A 15,066-nucleotide genomic window follows, 5' to 3' on the forward strand; every position below is an offset into this window, starting at 1 on the left:
TGCTGCCTGACCTCCTGAGTGTTCCCGGAGACTTCTGTTTTTGTTTTAATAATAACTTATGTTTGGAATTATTTTTCAATATAAGCATCCCAATCATGATATGAGAGGAACTCCCTTCTTTCTTCAGATAGCACCACAGTATCTTTAATGTCTACTCGAACAGACAAGGTCAGGGAGCTCAGGGACGCATCTCGGAAATGCAGCTCTCTCTCACCTCCTCCCACCGTACCCCTCCAACCCAGCACTGGAGCACCAGCCTAGACTGTGAGCCTGACGTGGAGGCTTGAACCCACAACTTTCTGAGCCAGCCAGAACCAAGAGCATTGGAACTAAGCGAGCGGATAAGAACAAAAGAATTGCTAAACAAAATCGGTGAGCAAAAGGATCACAATATCATTTGGGATGAGGAAAGCACCTTTGAGAGAGTCTCTGTCACTCTGTACGTCACAAGCTCAGCCAAAACAATAAATAAATACATAAATAAATACCTTTACATCTTTAAAGAGTAAATGGAGCCCGTTGCGCCATTTCGGCCCATTGTATCTGTGTTGGATTTTTAGAGAATCCTTTCAGTCCCATTTACCTGCCCTTTCCCATACCCCTGTAGTTGATGCCTTTTAAATCCTAGATTAAAAGTCGCCTGTTGCGGTTATGGTTGTGTCGCCCACAGTTTGACTTTTTGCATTTTTTCTATAAAAAAAGCAAACGAAAGAGAGCGGGGTGTAAAATAGATAGATAAATAAATAAATAAATAAAATGCCTCAATATTTTGTTCACAGGAGGAACATAGGAATGGGAAGAGACCATTCAGATGCTCGAGCCTGTTCCGCCATTCTATGAGATTGTGGCTGATCTGTACCTCCTTTGCTACATATCCCTTGATACCCTGACCTAACAAACATCTATCCACCTCAATCCTGAAAATGTGAATCGATGGTAACCCTGTCTTCTCCCTCTGAACAATCAGCTGTGTGGGGAATAGGGGAGGAAGAGAGACAACCCATGCTCAGATTCTAACCAGCTACGAAAACTTGGTAAAATACACATGTGGAAACCCATCCCCATGCTTAACAGTATCCAAACCAAACTGAGATTTCCATATATCCCACCTACACATGGAAATCCCAGAGATAGATTGTTGGAATGGAATGCGCACTCTCTCCCTGGAGGGAAACATCCTGCTTAACTAATTTACAGGTAAGCATGTTTTCTAAGCTGGTCATAGAAATTTACAACACAGAAGAAGACTATTCAGCCCATTGCATCTGTGTTGAATCTTTTAAAGAGAAATCCTTTCAGTCCCATCTACCTGCCATTTCCCATACCCCTGTAGTTGATTCCTTTTAAGTCCTAGATTAATCCGCAATAAGTTAATGTTTTTTTGTTTAATCGACAGGTAATTTGACGTCAAACTGATCAAAATACCACCAACTTGGTTAAATAAATTAACTGGATAAGTAGAAAAATATAACTTGAATTTTTAATCTTGCCGAAAGCTCTCAAAGTGCATTGCCGGCATTTATTGTTGGTGTAGTGACTGCGTTTATAGGCAAGCATGGCAGCAATTTTGCTTACCCAATTATTATTAGTCAGTCAGGTGTCCACATGTGGAAAGCCATCACCGTGCTTAACATTTATCCAAACCAGGCACAGAGAATTCCATGCATCCCACCTTCACATAGAAATTCCTGCATCTTGGAATGGTATGTGCACTCTCTCTCCAGAGGGAACCACTCTGCTTACCTAATTCTGGTGAATATGAGCCATGAGAGCCAAGGCTCTTGGGGGTGGGGGGGAGGGAATCCCAGAGTATGCCTGGAGGAGGGGTTAACTGCTGGAGTTTAACCAGCTAAAACCACATAGCTTGCCATTGAGAGCACTATCTGGCAAACTCTTTGGAAATGCTGCCTTTAACAAGGAAACTGGGATAATGTGGGAGCCAATCCATTTATGGAATACACAGTCACTACACTTCACAATAAAATCCCGTGAAGGGCTTTGAGACACGATATGTCACGGCGTCAAGGATTGTTATAGCTTAACTGATCATGCCAGGTTCTAAACAAAACACTCGATAAATAAAAGAATAAATATTAAATACATTATTATTCTGTTGCAAGCAAATTACTGCATAATAAATAGAATTCGATTGAGTTTTGACTATATGATCTCAACAAATTAATTAGTGACTATTCTGAACAAGAAAGCTTAACTGAACTGTGTCTATCAATTGTGTGTTGATAAAGAAGTTTATAGTTAAAATAAAATGTAAATATCTGTCGGTATGTTCTGTCTGGTTTGTGGATCTGCCTTGTTGGAATGAGTTCGGACATTGATCGGTCTAAAATGCACGAGGGGCTGAGTTCATCAGCTATTAGCCCAACCTGCATTTTACGCACTTGTATCTTGTGTATTTATATTTGTGCATGGGGTGTGAATGTGTGTGAGTGAGTAAATGTGTGTCTGAGTATGAAAGAGTGAATATTTTTCTGTTCATTGTTTGCTGTGACTGAGTTGATTGTGAATGAATAAGTGTGAAGGAGTGGGTTATACTCTGTTGTGACCGAGCTGAGTGTGTGTGTGTTTGTTTCTGTTCACACTGCTGTGACCGAGCTGACTGTGTGTGTATGTGTGTGGGAATGATTGATTGAGTGAGTATGTGTGTGTGAGTGTGAGCAAGTGTTTTTCTGTTCGCTCTGTGCTGTGACTAAACTGACTGTGTGTGGGTGAGTGATTGTGTGTGTGTCCGAGTGATTGTGTTTGTGTCCGAGTGATTGTGTGTGTCCGAGTGATTGTGTGTGTCCGAGTGATTGTTTGTGTCCGAGTGATTGTGTGCGTCCGAGTGATTGTGTGCGTCCGAGTGATTGTGTGCGTCCGAGTGATTGTGTGTGTCCGAGTGATTGTGCGTGTGTGACTGTGCGTGTGTGTGAGTGATTTTTGTCTGTGTGACTGTGTGTGTGTGACTGTGTGTGTGTGGGTGACTGTGTGTGTGTGGGTGACTGTGTGTGTGTAGGTGACTGTGTGAGTGACTGTGTGTGTGTGTGTACCTGAGTGTGTGTGAGTTTGTGTCTGTTTGCTCTGTGCTGTGACTGAGCTTCTCAATGTCGTACATTGCATGTTTGGTAGATGCTCCATTCGCTCCAGGGGGAGTTCAGGAAACTGTCCTTGGCTCGGATGCAAATCTTCACAGCCTTACACTTGTGCACCTGAACACCCTCCATACTGATGCCCTCTTGTATCTTCTGTTTTCCCCACATGTAATTAAAAATAAAATCATCATCATGACAAGAACATCAACTCACACTCCAATTCCCTGCCCATTTCACTCTCCTTTCACACGTCAGTGAACAGGGACTCTTCCCTATTAGCTCCTGTTAACCCTGCAAGCCAAAGCCCTAACGGGTAGGGTGGTTCTGGCTGTATAAGCAGCAGGAAAGCTTGGCAGACACCGATACCAATGGCAAGCTATGCGGGTTTAGCTGGTTAGCAGTTACCCCAACGCACACTCTGGGGTCCCCAAGCCTTGACTCTTGCCAACCTGTGCCCAATACTCTCTGGAATTAGGTAAGCAGAGTACATCCCTCCAGGAAGTGAGAGGAAGAGTGCACATTCCATTATCCACACAGGAAAATAAGCTTAGAAATCTATTAAGAAATAACCCAGGAATCCCAACCTCCACCTATCGCTGAACTTTCATATCTCCTTCAGGCTTCACTTACCGTTTTGTTCTTCGAGGAGTTCCTTATTGGACTGTAAGAGATCTGGAAGGTCAGGGGAAAGTAGGAATGTGGCTTGGGCCATTCGGCCGGATATTCCCACCTCGCGTTCAGCTTGCAGTTCGTTATTGTGCACTTTATCGCCTGGGGTGGGTCTGGCTTGACTGTGTCATAGAGAAGGAAAGAGAAGAGAGAATAAGTACTTGTTCAAACATTTTCCAATTGTACGTAGGAGCACATAGCAGCAGCACAAGGTGGGGGGAGGAACGTGTCCACCTGTACCGAACTCCGTACCCTCTCACCCCAGTCCTTGTCAGATCCCCTGGCTCCCTGTTGCAATATGGATCAATTTAATTTGGGGGATTGTCAGCCAGGACACCGGGGGAGAAACTCCCTTCTCTTTTAGAATAGCGCCGAGGGATCTTTAACGCCTACCTGAGCAGGCACAGATGGGAACTCAGTTTAATGTATCATCCGAAGGACGGCACCACCGAGAATGTTGCACACCCCTAGCGCTGCATTGGAGCATCCGCTTGGGCTATGTGATTCCAAGTCCCATCGTGGGGCTTCAACTCACAACTTTCTGACTCAGAGGTGAGAGTGCTACCATTGAGCCAGACTGGCATAGTGTGGAGAGCTCCATATGTATAAGCAAACTTTACCCTTCTCCCTTGCATGTCCCCCTGACCTCACCATCGCAGGTAATGCTACCTACACACACCGCCACCGCCCCCCCCAATCCCGGCTGGACCTCCATCCCAGAGCTTCTCTCCCTCTCCTTTCCCCTCCTCAAAACCTTCCTTTTCGACCACACCTTCAGACATCCTCCCATCACACATTCCCGTTGCCCTTCACCCCTCTTAACTCCAACCCCTAACTCGGGTGCAAACAATAAAGGTTGAGACCTGTAGCTCAGTGGTTAGAGCACTCACTTTGCAAGCGAGAGACCTGAGTTCAATTCCAGGCAGAGGGCGAAACCTTGGGCAAGTTTCCTTACTCCACACGCCTAATAATAATCCCTCCAAAACCCAAAACAATAATAAATTGGTCATTTTCAATCTACGACTGTTTGTGGGACATTGCTGTGCGCAATTGGTTGCCGCGTTCGCCCACAAATATATAGTCAATTCACTTTACACTGTGTTCTGTGAAGTGCTTTGGGACATCCTCCCGACGTGAAAAGCGCTATATCAAGTGCGAGGATTATTATATTAAACACCTTTACTGTCCAGCGCCTTGGGTAATTTGTTGTTGTTGCACTGACGGGATCTCCAGTACTGACACAATAGGTCAAATGACTTCCTTCTGCCCTGTAAATTTCTACAATTCTATATTTGTCCCAAATCCCCTCCACTTTCCTCCCCCCAGTCTGTCGCCCAAGGCTTGGAATGTGTGACACTCACTGATGTCACGGATGTAGAAGGGAACTCTGATGCTCTGGTAGGAGACTCGGTTGATGGCCTCCAGGTGAAATCAATGGGTTTGTATTCCTCTGCGTAAGATGAGAAGCTGGAATCAACAAAGCTGGCCTTGTAGTCAAGGCCTGAACTGGAGTAATTCACCTGATTCGGCTCACACTCCGACTTCAGTGTAGAGTTCCTGAAGGAGAGTAAGAAAGGGAGGGAGGAAGAGAGAGGCAAGATCTCCAATTAATGGACATTAAATTCACTTACGTTTACTGTGCATCCAAGTCCTAGCTGGACAAGCAGTAGGAAATAATAATTCTTGCATTTGATATAGCGCCTTATCACGCTATTAAGACATCTCAAAGTGCTTTACAGAATATACTGTAAAGTAAATTGACTGCATATTTTATGGGCAAAACACGGCAGCTAATTGCGAACAATAATATCCAACAAACAGCCATGGATTGAGTGACTACATTTCTTTTGAGGGCATATTACTCCTGGAAAGTGATCTGCCAAGTGATTAACAATCAGGTTTCTACTTATTGTGAGGTAAACAGAGGCACATGGAGTAAGGAAACTTGACTATGGTTTCGCCCTGCCAGGGAATCAAACTTGGGTGCTCTCACTTTCAATTAATTTGGTTAGTCAATGCACAAATTACAGTCAATCACTTTACAATATATTCTGTGAAGAGATTTGAGAAGTCTCAACGATGTGATAAGGTTTTAAATCAAGTAGAAGGATTATTATTATCTTGCTATTATTATTTTAGGCGTTACCTTCTGCAGTACTTCACCCGAAACAAGGAATTGTTGGATTTGGTTTTCCATGAGCAGGTGACCATTCCATTGAAGTTCCTGGAGATGCACTTCACTGAAAGCAGATAAGAAACCAAGCATTACCTCTGTGTCTCTCTCCTGGTTGCCCCTTTCTCTCCTCACAAGATCAATGAAGAAACCCTTTTGTCCCATCTGATCTTGTCCTGTCCTTCCAAAATCTCCACCCTTCCCACACTCCCATCGCAGCATCAACGTTTTCTTCAATGAGTCCTGCCGATGAGCCAGGCTGGGCTATGTTGTCATTAGCAGTGCCCTGGAATACTGTAGACTCGCCTGGCTCAGGAATCAGATTAGAGACCGTCACAGAGGGCGGGCTCGATTCCAACATTCCGTTGCCAAATATGTTGTCACCTTGAGCCAGTTCAGCTCCAAGGAAACCCCTCTAACCTCCTACCCAAGGAGGACAGTCACTGGTTGGTCATTAGACATCCAACCAGTTCAGGTTTGAGCCCTCACTCGGTGGTTATCTCCCAGTTGCTTATAAAGTTCTCTATCAATGGCAAGCTGTGCAAGTTTAGCTGATTAGACTCCAGCAGTTACCCCAACGCACACTCTGGAGTCCCAAGCCTTGGCTCATGCAACCTGTGCTTATTACTTTCCGAAATTAGGTAAGCAGGATGCTTCCCTCCAGGGAGAGAGCGCACATTCCATTCCAATAATCCATCTCTGGGATTTCCATGTGTAGGTGGGATGCATGGAATTCTCAGTTTGGTTTGGAGACTCTTAAGTATGGTGATAGGTTTCCACATGTGTCAGACACCAGGCTGACCCCCAAAAAATAACTGAATGAGTGAGTAGCACACTCAAGGTGAACTGAGTGAGTGGAGGGGAGGCTTCTCACCTCCGTCGCTCTCGAAGATGGGCGGTTTGTCTTCTTCAGTGATGAAAAGGTACGTGTGGGCGACCACCACCCCATTCCTCATGCATGTGTAATTGCCTGCGTCCGGCTGGTCAGCATTATTGATGATCAGCTGGCCAGAGGCTCCGACTGTTCCTCCCTGGACTGCCTCCCCGTCTCGCAACCATATGACCTCCTCACTCAGGTTGTCGCAGCTCAAGTTGGCGACCATGTTCCTCTCCACTGTCCTGACTGCAATCAGATAGGACAGAAATGGGAAACAACATCAACGTTAACATCAACAACATCAACACCATTAATATCTACAAAGATATGAGCAACAACACCAACATCAAAAACAACAACAACTGTGCATCCTATCTACCCCACCCCCCACCCCCCCCCCCCCCCCCCCCCCCCCCAACCCATTATTTTACATATCTCTATCATATCCCCTCAGAGCTCAAAAAAAAGCCCCAGTGTATGAAGCCTTTCCCTGTAACTGTACTTCCTCATTCCAGGCAACATAGGACAGCAATGAGGTCAGGATGTGTTGGGTTTACGGTCAAGCATTCTGTTGCTCACTCAAACATAACCACCTACGTATTACCGCAACGTGTCAGTGGGCACAGAACCAGACTCGAGTACGAGTCAAACAACAAACTTCAGGAAAAACACACATGTCTTGTCATTCTTCTCTTGGCCACTAGATGGGGCACAAATAGATGGGAGAGAGTGTGGTCACTATAGTCACTGGGGGCGGGGAATCCTCCCATTCAGCTCCTGTTAACCCTGCAAATCAAAGTCCTAACGGGTAGAGTGATTCTAGCTGGACAAGCAGCGGGAAAGCTTGCCAGACAGCAATATCAATAGCAAGCTATGCTGTTTTAGCTGGTTAGACGTCAGCAGTTATCCCCAACTCACACTCTGGGGTCCCCAAGCCTTGGCTCTTGCCAACCTGCGCCTAATACTTCCCAGAATTAGGTAATCAGGATGTGTCCCTCCAGGGAGAGAGCGCACATTCCATTCCAGCAATCTATCGCTGGGATTTCCATGTATAGGTGGGAGGCATCAAATTCTCAGTTTGGTTTGGATACTCTTAAGCATGGTGATGGGTTTCCACATGTGTCAGACACATGGCTGGCCCTCCACACGCAAAATAAAAAAATGCACTATGGTCAACATTAACAACTATAATAATTGCATTTGATATAGGGCCTTATCAAGTCATTGAGACGTCTCAAAGCACCTCATAAAATATACTGTACAGTAAATTGACTGGATATTTATTTTGTGGGCGAAAGACGGCAGCCAATTGCACAAAGCAAACTCCCACAAACGATCATAGATTGAAGGGACCAATTTTTTTTTGCAACTACAAGAACTTGCATTTACATAGCATCCTTCACATGAGTTAGAGTCTCAATTTAAGCATGGCGATGAGTGTGTCTGCATGTGTCAGATAGCTGGCTAACCAAAACAAAATGACCAAAAGTGTGTGTGGTGGAGGAGTTACGTTTTTGAGACTTAATAATAATAATCCTTGCATTTGTCGTTGAGACGCCTCAAACCGCTTCACAAAATATACTGTAAAGTGGATTGACTGCATATTTTGTGGGCGAATTGTGGCAGCCAGTTGCATACAGCAATTTTCCACAAACAGTCGTGGATTGAGTGACCAAATTATTATTAATTTATGGAAGGGATTATTACCCCTAGAAAGTGATATGCCAATTGATTAACAACCAAGTTCCTGCTTGCTGCTAGATAAACAGAGGTGTGTGGAGTAAGGAAACGTGCTTAAGGTTTCGCCCTGCCTGGGAATCGAACCCAGGTCCTCTTGCTTGCGAGGCGAGTGCCCTAACCACTGAACTATAGTAATACTAACGCCAGCCCTTCTGTGGAATATCAGACAGGACAGTGCGAGCTCAGAGCTCCTGATGGTAATAATAATGGGTGAGCTGAAAATGAGTTGGAAGTTCACCAAATGCAAACTGTCGGTAACATTAAAGTGGGCTGTGCGTGTCTTCGGAAATACTGTGAGTGTCTCTCGGCTGGTAAAGGTCATAAGAGAAATTAGTCTCATTCTAAACATTCTGCCACTGTTATCTTTGGATAAATTGCCTGCATTATGAAACTGGCTGATTTCCGCTTTTCATCAGCCTGGTTCAGTTCCTTGAACACAAAACACTCTGCAACTTTCAGCAAATTCTATTCGAAAGCATTGGCCAAAAAAAGCACACTTTACAGTCAATACTCCCCTAATAATAATATTAATAACAATAATTCTTGCATTCAATATTGCACCTTATTGCTTCATTGAGACATCTCAAAGCGCTTCACAGAATACATCCAGCGCCTTGGGATGTCCTGCTGATGGGGAAGGCGCTATACAAATGTAATTTTGTATATTGTAAAGTGTGTATTTTGTTGGTGAAATGTGGCAGCCAATTGCGCACAGCAGTGTCCCACAAACAGTCGTGGATTGAGTAACCAAGTTATTATTATTTTTGGAGGGGAGGGATTTGATGGCACATGTCATGCTGTGTGTAGTGTATTCCTCAGTCTCTCTGCCTTGCCCCTCTCTTCCCATTTCAAGTGCCACCTGAAAACCTTCCTCTTCAATCATTCTTACGGCCACTTTCCCCCCACACCCCTGGCTCAGAGTCAGGCTCCACCACTGTTAAGCACTCTAAGATGCTACCCTGCGTGGAGGGTGCTGTATAAGTGCAAGTTGTTGTTATTGTGTTTGTGGTTATGACTCCTAGACCCATGTAACCAGTGGCCAAGCTGACCACCATATCACTGTGGTGTGTTTCAGGATAAGATTTATATGTTTGGAGGCATCCTCTCCATATTAACATTGGGCAAAATGATAATAAATCACAAAAAGCACCTTTCCTGTCAGGAGGACATTTCAAAGCAAAGCGCTTCCCAGGATTTTACTGTAAAGGATCAGGTCCTGTGATATTGTCATCTTCCCACCCCCACCCCTTGGCTCCCATTGCCTCTGAATTGAACCCCCCCAGCTCAAGGGCAAACTCTCAAATGTCCAGCATCTTAAGATGTGAAAGACACTGTAAAAATGCAATTTGTTGAAGTTGTTATTCAGTGAGTAGGTACAAGACAGGATTACTTACAATTCTTTGGAAACATAAACAGACAGTCACCAGTAGAGAGAGAAAGGAGCAGGTAAATTGAGAAAGGCCACATCTGGAGAGAGAAGGAAAGAAACACATTAATACTGTGTACTTAAATATATTTATATTATTAACAGAGAAATACTCCTTGCATTTCAGAACTTGAGGACGTCTCAAAGCGCTTCAGGGGGTTTACTCTTAAGTGTAAGTGTGTTTTGTGGGCAAATGTGAGTGAAGTGAGTGAACAATTTTATCTGGGGGATTGGGAAGATGAGTGGATCTCGAGGACACAGGGAGAGAGAAACGTCCTTCTCTTTCATCATGGGATCTTTAACGTCCTGAACAGGGAATGGACGGGACCACAGTTTAATGTTTCATCCAAAGGACGGCACCTCCGACAATGCAATGCACCTCCAGCACTGCATTGGAGCATCAGCTTAAGAACATAAGAACTTAAGCATTTGCTGGAAGGTCCATCTAGTTTGCCTTCCACCATCCTGGCAGTCACTTGACATATCATGTCCCAAACTATATACTGTATCCCAAGATATTATTTTCTAACAGAAATCTATCTACTTTGTTCTTGAAACAAACAACATTCTCTGCTTTCACTGTCTCCCCAGTGAGCCTGTTCCATAACTTTACTACTCGCTCACTAGTGATTCTGCAGATTTGTTCTGAATTTCCGCCCCTGAGCAGTGAAAATATTGTAGATGGAGTGAAATCTCACAACTTTCTGACTTAGGGGCGAGAGTGTTACCGACTGAGCCATGTGCTGACATCTAGCATAAACGCAAACTTTGATGGGATTTCAATGCTCTCCCAGTCTAATAATACTCTATCATTATAATTAATATTCCATTTTTTTTTAGCACTGTATTTTTTTGAAATGCCTCAGTGCATTTCACAGATAATCACTAACCCGTGGAGCAACTTTATTTTGTGGGAAAAAACATTTGCATCATTAAGCTCACTTGAAGTGAATCTGGGGGATTGCTGGCCAGGACACCGGGAGAAATTCCCTTCTCTATTTGAATAATTGGAATCCTGTAGCTTAGTAGTTAGAGAACTCACTTCACAAGCGAGAAGACCTGGGTTTGATTCCCAGCCAGGGTGAAACGTTGGGCAAGTTTCCTTATTCCATTAAGTAGCTAGCAGTAAGTAGGAGCCCAGTTGTAAGTCGATTGGTGCAACATTTACAATCCCTTTCCAGCAGTAATAATTGCTTAAAATAATAATTTAAAAAAATAATATTTTGTGGGTGAAACGCAACAGCCAATTGTACACAGCAGTGTCCCACAAACAGTTGTGGAGTGAGTGACCAATTTATTATTATTTTTTTTAAACTGTAAAGTGGTTTTGCGAGTGTAACTTGGCAGCCAATTGTACGGAACCTCTGACAATACAGTGTACACCCCCTGTCCCCTCCATCCCAGCACAGCAAGGAAATGTCAGCCTTTAAGTCCCTGTAAATATCCTTGTAAGCAGTTAAATAATTTTGGGTCAGCTGGGTGTCTGACATGCAGAAACCCATCTCCGCGCTTTACAATATTCAAACCAGACCAAGAATTCCATGTATGTCACCTATACTTGGAAATTGTTGCGTCTGGAGTGGAATGCGCACTCTCTTTTGCCCTGGAGAGATACATCCTGCTTTACTAATTGCAGGAGAGTATTAGACATAGGCTGGCACTAGCCAAGGCTAGGGGAACCCTGGAGTGTGTGTTGGGTGGGGCGGTAGCTTCTGGAATGTAACTCGCTAAAACCACACAACTTGCCATTGGTATAACTGTCTGGCAAGCTTTCTCACTGCTTGTCCAGCTTGGACCATCCTATCCGTTAGGGCTTTGGCTTGCAGAGTTAACAAGAGCTGAGTGGGATGACTCCCTGCCCCCAGTGACTGATCTGTCCTGCCAATGAGCCCGGCTTGGCTGGGCTGTCATCGGGGCAGTCTCCTGGAATAGTGCGGGCTCGCCTGGCTCAGGAACCAGACTAGAGACCACCACATTCCATTGTCGGACACTTCACCATGTAGCCAGCTCAGCCCCGAGGGCTCCCGGTTTAGCATCCCTTACCCTGTCCCCCCAAGGGAAAAGGGAGTTTCTTTCTCCCCATGTCCTGGCCAACAATCCCCCTAATAATACTAGTCACTCATTCCACGGCTGTTTGTGGGATGTTGCTATGCGCAAATTGAGGTGCTGCATTGCCTACAAAAACACAGTCATTACACTTTACGGTAATATAAATCACATTAAACTGAGGTCTCACTTGTGCCTATTTTAGATCCAACCACACTGTTCATAACAAGAAGGGAGTTTCTCTTTGTGTCCTGACCAATAATCCCCCAGTCAAAATAGGCTGTTTTGCAACAACGTTCATTGACACATTGCTGCGTGTACATTGACTACCACATTCAATTATTAATATCTAGGGTAAAATTCCAGATTTACATGGCATTAACGTGGCATTTGAGAGAGTCCAAAATCAGGCATTAACTCTCTGACTCTTTGCAGGATGTTGCTGTTTGCAAGTTGGCTTGCATGTTCACCTACAAAACACATAGTCACTGCACTTTATAGTTTACATTATATCCTCTGAAAATGACTCGACAATGTGATAAGGCTCTATATCAAATTCAAGGGTTATTATTATTAATCATAATAAAAGTGTTAAATTCTTAAATGCAGTCTTTAATTTTAAAGCCAGGGTTTTTTTGTAAGTTTTTTTAAAGTCTTATACTGAATTCAACAATTTGACAAATTCTCTACAATCTAGAATAATAACAATAAATATCCTTACATTTGATACAGCACCTTAACACATCATCAAGACATCTCAAAGCATCTCACAGGTTATACTGTAAAGTGTACTGACTGTATTTTGCGAGTGAATTACGGCAGGCAGTGTACGCACAGCAATGTCCCACAAACAGCCATGGAGTGAGTGATCATTATTTGTATTTTGGGGGATTGTTGGCCAGGACACAGGGAGAGAGAAACTCCCTTCTCTTTTCGAATAGTGCCATGGAATGTTTAACACCCACCTTAACAGGCACCAACAGGATCTCGGTTTAGCATCTCATCCAAAGGATGGCGATTCCGACAAGGCAGCACAAGCCCAACACTGCAAGTCCCGGCGTGGTATTTGAACCCACAATCTCTGGCTCAGAGGTGAGAGCGCTACCATTGAGCCAGGCTGACACACAATGCCCACGAAGTACATAGTCATTACGCTTCACAGTAAATGCTGTGAAACGCTTTGAGACGTCCCAATGTTGTATCAAATACAAGAATTATTATTATTGTAATTATCATATTTAAAGCTTCTCATTTACCTTATGGTGCTAATTGTAACCGTTAATTCTCTTTAACTTGAATACACCTGCCTTTGTCTCCACTTAGTTTCAGGTTTTAACGTCTCATCTGAAGGACTGCACCTCCAACAATGCAGCGAGAGCACTAATGTGTCCAGTGCAGCCTGGCGTAGGTTTAATGCTTCTCTTTTTCTATGCACTGTCCCCTTATACAGAGATAAGATGCCAAGTAAGTAATCAACACAAAATAACCCCCACCACAGCTATTCACTTGTTAAAGCGGAAGTCAACAATGGGAAAAACCTGGACGAAGGGTATCTAGTGGTGTATTTAAGCTGGTATTACAGTCAGACAAAGTTGTTTGTTATACAGTCAGATATAATGTGTTTTGTGGAGTGAGTTAGAGTTTTTTTGGCACAGTTGGGTGTCTGACACATGCAAAACCCATCACCACGCTTAAGAGTATCCAAATCAAGCTGAGAATTAATAATAATAATCCTTGCATTTAATATTACGCCTTATCACGTCTTTGAAATGTCTCAAAGAGCTTCACAGTGAATTGACTGTATTTGGTTGGCAAAATGCAAATAATCATGGATTGAGTATTATTCATCTATTATTATTTTTGAAGGGTTTATTACCTCAGGTAAAGCAATCCGCCAATCGACTAATGACTGGATTTCTACTTACTGCTCGGCAAACAGAGGCGTGTGCAGTAAGGAAACTTACCTAACGTTTCGCCCTGCTCCGGGAATCAAACCTAGGAATACTCGTTTGCGAAGCGAGTGCTCTAACCACTATGCTACAGGACTCCACAAATTGCATGCATCCCACCTACACATGGAGATTCCAGAGATTGATTTTATAGATTATTAGAAATTGATAGATGAGCCAGGCTGGGCTGGGCTGTGCTGTCACCAGCAGTGCCCTGGAATACTGCAGACCTGTCTGGCTCAGGAACTGGACTAGAGACCAAGAGGTCTGGCTCCATTCCAACATTCCGTTGCCGAACATGTCACCTTGTATTATATATTATATTAGAACTGTGAATTATAGAGTGAGATGGGGTTTGTACAATAATAATAATAATCCTTGCATTTGATATAATGCCTTGTCATGTCTCAAAGCGCCTTCAAGTTTGCAAGAGGAATTGTTGGAATTATTTGAGTGAGATAAGCAGCAGAAATTGCTTAGAGAGGTTCTGAAAAGTCTGCTCAGTTACTCATACACACCCATATTCTCATTTACCAACGATTATTCCAGTAAAGATAGACAGAGAACACCCACTCACAGAGCCTGAGAGATTCCCACAGTAGGTTCCCTTGATCTACCCCACGCCTTTGGTGAGAGCACTGCTGCCTCTCCTTTTCACACAGTTTCTGCTCCTCACACACAGAGAGAGTGCTATCCCTATTCTAAACTCCTAGCTAAGATTTCACATGAAGGGTAAGTATAGGTTCTCTTGCCAATCATGAGTTCGAATCTTTCTCTCAGAGAAAAATGAATAGCATTCACTTTAAAAAGGGAAAGACAGAGAAAAATAATAGAAATAACACAAAAAAGAGAGAAATCACTTTGAAAAGCAAGGGAAGATACACATAAAAGAGAGGGAGAGAGAAAAGGACAAATTGCAAGAGTCAAAAAGGAAACAGAGTGAAGTCAAAAAACTTAAAGTGGGAAATTCAGAACTTATAAAGTTTAAAATTTTTAAAACTGTTTTTGAAATTCTTTGAAATTTGACTTTCAAGTTAGTTCTCTCTGTTCACTGTTACTGGGTTACTCCTCCCTACCCCAAAATACATTTTAAAAGC

The sequence above is a fragment of the Callorhinchus milii genome, unplaced genomic scaffold (assembly GCF_018977255.1).
Source record: "Callorhinchus milii isolate IMCB2004 unplaced genomic scaffold, IMCB_Cmil_1.0 Scaffold1, whole genome shotgun sequence".
Taxonomy (NCBI): Eukaryota; Metazoa; Chordata; class Chondrichthyes; order Chimaeriformes; family Callorhinchidae; genus Callorhinchus; species Callorhinchus milii.